Here is an 8,489-nt window from a genome sequence, read left to right on the forward strand (position 1 = left end):
TTTTGGCTGATGGCTGATGTCATGGCCAACAGAAATTATGTCTTCATAGAAAGGCTTCTAATATCTGCCTGTTCAATAAGTTCGTAAGGTGCTGAACACAAACTGTCCAACACCACCCGCAAATCCCACTGGGTACGCACTACCCGTACTGGTGGCTTTAGCCGTACAGCTCCCTTAAGGAAGGTCACCACTAGCCTATTTGCACCAATTGACACCTGCTCCGTAGGATCCTGATAAGCAGACAGGGCAGCCACAAACACTTTAAGTGTGGCTGGAGAATGTCCAGTATCCAACAAGTACTGCAGGAAGTCCAGCACCACACTGATGGGACAACCAACTGGGTTGAAAGCACGATCCGTGCACCAACCAAGAGTCAAACAGTTTCACTTACTGGCGTAAGTACGACGTGTTGAAGGTGCTCTAGCACTCATAACTGTATTCCTTACTCCCAATGAACACTGAGAAAGCACCCTCTCAACCCCAGGTGCCAGATGCACAGCTTTAGCCTGTCTGGAAAGGGATGCCACAAGAGACTGAACCAAGGCATTGCTGGTCACAACAAGGAGTCACTAGAATGAGCCTTTGATGCTTCTCCTGCACTCATCTCAAGACAGACCAAAGGAGTGGAATTTGTGAAACACAAAATTAAGTAAACACAACCACTACATAAACGAGACCTAACTAGGTACACTGTTAACCCTTGCTGTAAAAAAAGGCCAAATTCTGACAGTATAATACAATTTTTCCATTAAAACAGTAATATACCGTAGAAAACAATGCATTCTGGGTTATATTTGTTGTTTTCGAGAAAGTGGCCTACAGGAATATACTGTGAATTAACAACGCTCAAAGTCGACACTCAGAGACTGTGTTCCAAATCACACCCTATACCCTCATTCACTATTACCTACATTAGTTCACTAATATAGTCCACTTGAATGAAAAGAAGAGAGTGAATTCCGACACTGATGAACACTTGACAAGCAGAATCACTGAAAGACAGAGAAACACAAGAACTACAACTGACTTCCAGCTACACTGAGTGTGAAACCAGTTTACAAACCAGTTTAACATTATTTCTTTCATACATGTACAAAAGTACTTGTTGAGAATTAACAGATAGGCCTATTTAGTTTTTGATTTAAGGGTTATATACAGTATTATTTATTTATTTCTATATATTAAACCATTTAGAGGACAAGTTCGGTATTTTACACTAAAGCCCTGTTTACAGATCGTTTCTGATGAAATAGAATGGTTAAAATTAAAATTTGGATACATGCTGCTGTCCCGAGAATTTTAGGTTTCTTTCGCTTCTCCCCCCCCCCCTCGCCTTGTCCGTGGCGTCATCTTAGTGGGTGCATTCGTGTGCTTGCTTTGCAATCAGGTATGTGCAAACTGGGTGTGGAGGGTGAATTGTTTGTTTTGTTTGGGATCGACTGATGTTTTGGGCTGTGTGCAGTGTCTCTGTGCCCCAGCTGAGTGCACAAATTCAGAGCGTCTGTGCGACGAAAGGATAAACACCATGGGTGGTTAGATCATCTTCTTTTGGTAAGTTTATTGCGCATGTGACGCAGTTGAGTTTAACATTTAGCGTTGAGGCATAACATTTTAGTGGTGTTTTCTTTGTCTTTGGACCAGGATTTTCCCTCTCGTCCGGGCGATCATTTTCTCTATTGACGCTATAAATAGCCATTGTAATCTTGTCGATTCCTTGCTGCCATATTACAAGAACATCATATATTTCTGCAAAGAGAAGGATTGCCGCTTTCCAGTCACACCTGTGGCGTTTACTCTCGCTGCTGTCTGGTTTGACTGTTAGTTTACTGTGTCCTGAATTTTGAGGTTTGACGCTCACCTGTGTTCATAACAGGAACACCAAAACCATCTGCTTGCTCGGTGCGAGCCTGTCTCCCCTGTTGTGTGAATTGAGTTAATTTGTTTTTATTTTGTTTAAATCTCTGTATACCACTGTTATGAGTATCTGCTTTATGACTACGTTGTGATTTCTATCCAATTGTGGTTGATGGTTATTTTTGAAGTTTGTTTATTAATTTTATCTACTTTCAGGCGCTGGGGTCCCACGGGTGAAGGATCTCTTGTGGTGGTGGTGCTCCGAACGTTTGCTGTGTGACACTTTTGAAGTGTTGTGGTGTGATCTGAAGTGCACGGTGATTGTGTGAGTGCGTGTGTGCTTTCGGCTAACTAGTTAGTGATCACTTCTCCTGTGGTGTACCTCAGCCCTGTAAGTCTGTGTAGTTTTTGTTTTTGTAAGTTGTGTAAGTATTAGTGAAGTGTGTTGTGTATGTGTTTGTGATTTTATTATTTTGAAACTTTGTCAGCCATATACCTCTCTTTCCAGTCTTCAGACACTGTCTTGTACAATGGTTGTATTTTAATGTGATTTATCTCCTTGCTCTAAATTAAACTTTATATTAATAAAGATTTTGTATTTTTGATACCCACGTTTCTGCCTACCTTTTTAAGAGAGTCGAACCTGTGTGACCTAATAACAATTTAAGTGTCATTTATATTTCCCTGGGTGAAATTCCCAGGGTGGCGTAGTCGCAATTCCTTATCTGAAATCTGTGATATCACCTCCGTCTGCCTCGCTACACCTTCTAACAGGTTTTATCGTAGTTTTTGTCAAACACACACACCAAAAATTTTTGACAAAAACTACAATAAAACCTGTTGGAAAGAATCTTTTGCAGCGATTTTTGTGTGAGCATATCAGTGAACACCCCTGACCACTCGGTGAGTTTCATGTCTGTGTAAACAAAAGTTTAACGCGTTTTTAGAAAGGATTGTTCCAGTGCCCATAGGCAGCCATTCTGTAGGTGGGGGGGGAGAAGCAAAAGAAACCTAAAATTCTCTGGACAGCAGCATGTGTCCAAATTTTAATCTCATCAGAAACTATCTGTAAACAGGGCTTTAAGTGTAAAATACCGAACTTGTCCTTTAATATATTTGTATATGGAAATATATTTTCTTTCCGTGAGGGTAGCATGTGGTAAAAGAAGTAGGCCTATTTGTGAGTGTCAAGTGTAAGTTTACATTATAAATATATTTAAGGTACAATTTGTAAAAAATAATAATAACTACATTTTTCCAAGAATTTGTCAATTCAGAGAAATTCACAATTTTAAAAAACGCCCGTCCCTGTTCACTTGTCAAGTCAAGTCAACTTTATTTATATAGCGCTTTTCACAATACAGATTGTATCAAAGCAGCTTCACAGTATTAAATAAAATAGTACATCAGTGTTTGTTTCTGGTGTAAAACATCCACGTTTGGTAATGCTGATCAATAGCACTGTTGAATCGATTAATCAAATTAAGTATCCCCAACTGAGCAAGCCAAAGGCAACAGTGGCAAGGAACCGAAAAACTCCATCAGGTGACCTAATGGAGAAAAAAAAACCTTGGGAGAACCCAGGCTCAGTCGGGGGCCAGTTCTCCTCTGGCGTTTATGAAGTAGAGACCGGATTAAACTGTAAGATTAAAAATGTTATATTAAATGCCTGGCTGAAGAGATGCGTCTTTAATCTAGTTTTAAACTGGGAGAGCGAGTCTGAGCAACGAACAGTATCAGGAAGACTATTCCAGAGTTTTGGAGCTAAATGTGAAAATGCTCTCCCTCCTTTGGTGGATCTGGATATCCTAGGTATGACCAAAAGCCTCGAATTTAGTGATCTTAAAGAGCGTGATGGATTATAGGGCGATAGAAGATCCGTTAAATAAACTGGAGCTAAGCCGTTTAGGGCTTTATAAGTCAGTAGCAATACCTTGTAATTAATACGGAACTTTATAGGTAACCAATGTAGTGATGATAAAATTGGTGTTATATGGTCAAATTTTCTTGACCTAGTAAGAACTCTAGCGGCGGCATTTTGGACTAACTGTAGCTTGTTTATTGAGGATGCAGGACAACCAGCTAATAAAGCATTACAGTAATCTAGTCTCGAGGTCATGAATGCATGAACTAACTTTTCTGCATCAGAAACTGATAGCATATTACGTAACTTAGCAATGTTTCTAAGGTGGAAAAAGGCTGTTCTTGTAACATATGAAATATGATTTTCAAAAGACAAGTTACAATCTAATATAACACCCAGGTCTTTTACTGTAGAGGATAAAGTAACAGGGCATCCTACTATGTATTGTGAGAGGTTTTGTGGGTGGTTTTTTGAACCGATGATTAGTACCTCTGTCTTATCTGGATTTAATAAAAGAAAATTGCGCGTCATCCAATCTTTTATATCTTTAACACACTCTGTCAATTTGGATAATTTAGCGTTTTCATCCGGCCGTGATGAAATATATAGTTGAGTGTCATCAGCATAACAATGGAAACTAATTCCATGTTTCCTTATAATATTTCCAAGTGGCAGCATATATATTGAGAATAATAGAGGGCCTAACACAGATCCTTGCGGCACTCCATAGTTTACCGGAGTTATGATCGATTTTTCTCCGTTTAAATAGACAAAATGGTAGCGGTCAGATAGGTATGATCTGAACCAGCTTAATGCTTGTCCTTGAACACCGGTATAGTTTTGTGGTCGATCTAAGTGTATTATGTGATCTATAGTATCGAACGCAGCACTAAGATCAAGTAAAACTAGTATTGAGATACAGCCTTGGTCAGAAGCCAAGAGTAAATCTTTTGTGATTTTAACAAGTGCAGTTTCAGTGCTATGGTGTGGCCTGAACCCAGACTGAAACTTTTCATAGGTGTCATTTTCTTGCAAGAAAGAGCCCAGTTGGGCAGACACAACTTTTTCTAATATTTTGGACATAAAAGGAAGATTTGAAATGGGTCTATAATTTGCTAGATTATTTGGGTCTAATTGTGGTTTCTTAATGAGAGGTTTTATAACTGCCAATTTAAATGTTCTTGGAACATGACCTAAAGTTAAAGATGAGTTAATAATATTGAGGAGAGGCTCTTCCACTATAGGTAACACTTCTTTCAATAGTTTTGTTGGTATGGGATCTAATAAACATGTTGTTGTTTTAGAGGAAATGATAAGTTTATTTAACTCTTTTTGTTCCATAGTTGTAAAGCACTGTAATTGTTCTTGCGGGGTGATAATTGAGGCTGAATTATAAGGCACGATTGAGGATTGAACGTTTACAATTGTGGATCTGATGTTTTCTATTTTCTCAGTGAAAAAAATTCATGAAATCATTACTACTAAACTGTAACGGGATATTTTGTTCAGGAGACATCTGTTTATTTGTTAGTCTAGCCACGGTGTTAAATAAGAACCTAGGATTGTTTTGGTTGTTTTCTATTAGTTTGCGGAGGTGCTCAGCCCTGGCCGTTTTTAGGGCCTTTTTATAGCGTGACATACTGTCTTTCCAAGCGATTCTAAAAACCTCTAAATTAGTTTGTTTCCATTTACGCTCTAAATTACGGGTTTCTCTCTTTAGAACACGCGTAGTATTGTTGTACCATGGTGCTTTAATTTTCTCTGACCTTTTTTAGTCTCACAAGTTTATCTGTTTGTTTGGGTTCAGGCAGCAGCTGAGACATATCCGATAAGCAATTTGAAAAATTATCTATGGTGGATGGAAGGATTGTTCTGCCTAATCGATAACGTGGCGCAGCATGATATATCACCGGGGTATGTAATATGCAAGTTACCATGTAATGGTCAGTTACATCATCACTTTGCGGAATGATATCTATATCGGTTGGATCGGTTCCATGTGATATAATTAAATCGAGTGTATGATTAAGACGATGAGTTGGTCCGGTAACGTTTTGCTTAACCCCAAAGGAGTTTAATAAATCTATAAACGCAGCCCCTAACGTATCATTTTGATTATCTACGTGTATGTTAAAATCTCCAACAATTAATACTTTATCGACATTGACCAATAGATCTGAGAGAAAATTTGCAAATTCTTTTAGGAAATCAGCGTAAGGCCCAGGCGGTCTATATACGGTAGCCAAGGCTAGAGATAATAGGATGTTTTCCTTTCATCTAAGAGCGTAACATTTAGTACAAGTACTTCAAATGAAATAAACTTATAACCCGTTTTCTGAGTAACACTAAGAAAATCTCTATAGATAGTTGCAACACCGCCGCCAAGACCAATCAGACGGGGCTCGTGCTTATAGGAGTATCCTGATGGAGTAGACTCATTTAGACCGAAATAATCATTTGGTTTAAGCCAGGTTTCAGTAAGGCAATGTACATCGATGCTATTATCTGTGACTATTTCATTTACAATAACTGCCTTAGGTGTGAGTGATCTAATGTTTAAAAGACCTAGCTTTAAAAATTGTTTTTGTTTACTAATAGCAACATTTTCTTTTTTAATAACAATTAGATTTTTCCTAGATCCTGCAGTAGATTTATTATTTGATCGCACTAAACGAGGAATAGACACAGTTTCTATGCAATGTTCTACACTAGTATTTATATCAGTTAATTTTGTGCAGCAGAGACTATGATTTGGACTTTTGGTTACTAGTCAAAAGGTATTTAACATTTTGGAGATGTTATCTGACAGAAGATCCAATCCGAATCTGTTTGGGTGTAAGCCATCAGCACGGAAAAGCCTAGGACGCTCCCAAAACAGATTCCAATTATTTACAAAGAGCAGTTTCTGTTCCTTGCACCATGACGTTAACCATTCATTTAGCGCGAATAATCTACTAAACTTGACATGTCCTAGACGGTACGTGGGAAGCGGTCCTGACACAATGATCGTTGTTTCAGGCGATGTGCTGCGTACCGTATCGATCAGATTCCTGAAGTCTTTCTTCAGAACTTCCGTCTGGCGCAGCCTGATGTCGTTCACTCCCGCGTGCAATACCAAAGTTCCGACGCGCTCGTTATCGTTCAGAATATCGGGAACGCGAGCAGCGATTTCAGAAACACGAGCACCAGGAAAGCAGTGACTGTGCACCTTATTTTTACCTGATGTAGCATGGACGTGCCGAACAATGGAATCACCGATGATCACAGCATCGCGTTCTGTTTCGCGAAGAGGGGAGAAGCGGTTTTGTGTGGATAACTCGAAAACCGGGAGGGTCGGAGAGGGTCTTGGTCTAGACTTGACTCGCGTCTTCCGCTGCGGAAATATCCAGGCTTCGTGGTGGCGTGTTGGAGCCGGAGTGAACGAGACCATGGCTGATCGCGACCTTGGCGCTTGGGACCGATGCCGAGTAACGCACGGAGTAGACGAGGTCGGAGTCAGCGGGTTAGTAACATTAATCTCTGATTTGTGAGCATCGGCGCGTGATGTTTCAAGAGCCAAACGCCGGTCTATCAGCTCGGCCTGTCTCACTAAAAGGTCGTGGATCTGTTTCTCAACAGCTTCCAGCTCAGACTGCACCGCGTGCAGCTCAAATGTGTCCTGCACCAAAAGGTAGACTACATACATCTGATATATTCTGACCTGTGTGAGTAATAATTCAGCACTTGCAGGTAGTTCGGTACAATGAAATGTCCTCATTCCTTTATATCCGTGTGTGGCGCTGATATCTGTCTCTTATTAGCAATCGTGACCTGCTTCATACCACAGTCATGTTAAAAAACATTAGTTTTCACTCATCCATAAACATTATTAGATCCATCAGCATGACAGTGAGTCCCATCATTCTGCTTATCACTGCGTCATAAACCTACACCTTTGTTATTGTCAGCGGTTAGCGACCGATTAGCCGATTAGCGAATCGACCTAGTGGCGATTCTTTTTTTTTTTTTTTACATATTGTAGCTTTAACAATGCATCTCAAAAAGCGACACAAACCAAAATAAGTTCTTAATTCTACATAAACTAAACAAGAGCAATTTAACCTCAGACAAGTATTATTCAATCAAACAGCATTCACCACACAGATTTACACTTCACCATCTGTAAATATAATGTCTTTATAATCTATCCAGCTAGTTATTCACCAGTTACTTTAAAGGGTTGGTGCAGTCACATTTTAAAGTAGCAGTGCACATGCCAGTAACTGGAGAAGTAGCAGCTGGATTCAACCTTAAACTTACCGGGCGAGTTTCTTTTATTCAGTGTTGTAATAATCGTAGAGGTAATAAAACAAGAAAACCTACATAGACTTCTGCATAGAATTCTACATAGACATAGACGTCTTATCCTTTGTAAGAGACACTGTCTTGTGAGAGACTGTCTGATGTGATGTGGTGGAGTTTTTATGTTAGGTTTCACTTCCAGGATTCACTTCTTTCAGAAACATTCCAGAAAAGTTTCATCAAAGCTGACTAAAAGTAATCGAAGCTGGATAATTTAGACAAACTTGATAAACCCGTGATATCTTCTTCGGGGTGTAAAAGGAAAATAAAAGCTGCAACTTTTTACGGAACCTTGCTAAAGCAGCACGTTACAGTGTTGAGGGAAACGCTCCCTGTATTGTGTGTAATCACAACAACAAAGTTTATCAGGCGTCTATGTCAGCTGAGGACATTAATGTTACAAATATTAACCGAGTGTTTTATTATATAT

The 8,489-nt window shown here is 39.5% G+C and overlaps 1 protein-coding gene across 1 annotated transcript in view; it reads right to left on the minus strand.

Moving 5' to 3' along the window:
* Positions 1 to 8,141, minus strand: part of LOC308697094 (glutathione hydrolase 1 proenzyme-like) — a 35,302-nt gene extending 27,161 nt beyond the window's left edge. Inside the window, exon 1 of the mRNA XM_081376189.1 lies at positions 8,018 to 8,141. The gene's annotated coding sequence lies outside the window, so the exon portion shown is untranslated. The remainder of the gene's footprint in view (positions 1 to 8,017) is intronic.
* Between the last annotated feature and the right edge of the window lie 348 nt (positions 8,142 to 8,489).

Source organism: Scardinius erythrophthalmus (genome assembly GCF_964197995.2).
Source record: "Scardinius erythrophthalmus genome assembly, chromosome: 10".
NCBI lineage: Eukaryota > Metazoa > Chordata > Actinopteri > Cypriniformes > Leuciscidae > Scardinius > Scardinius erythrophthalmus.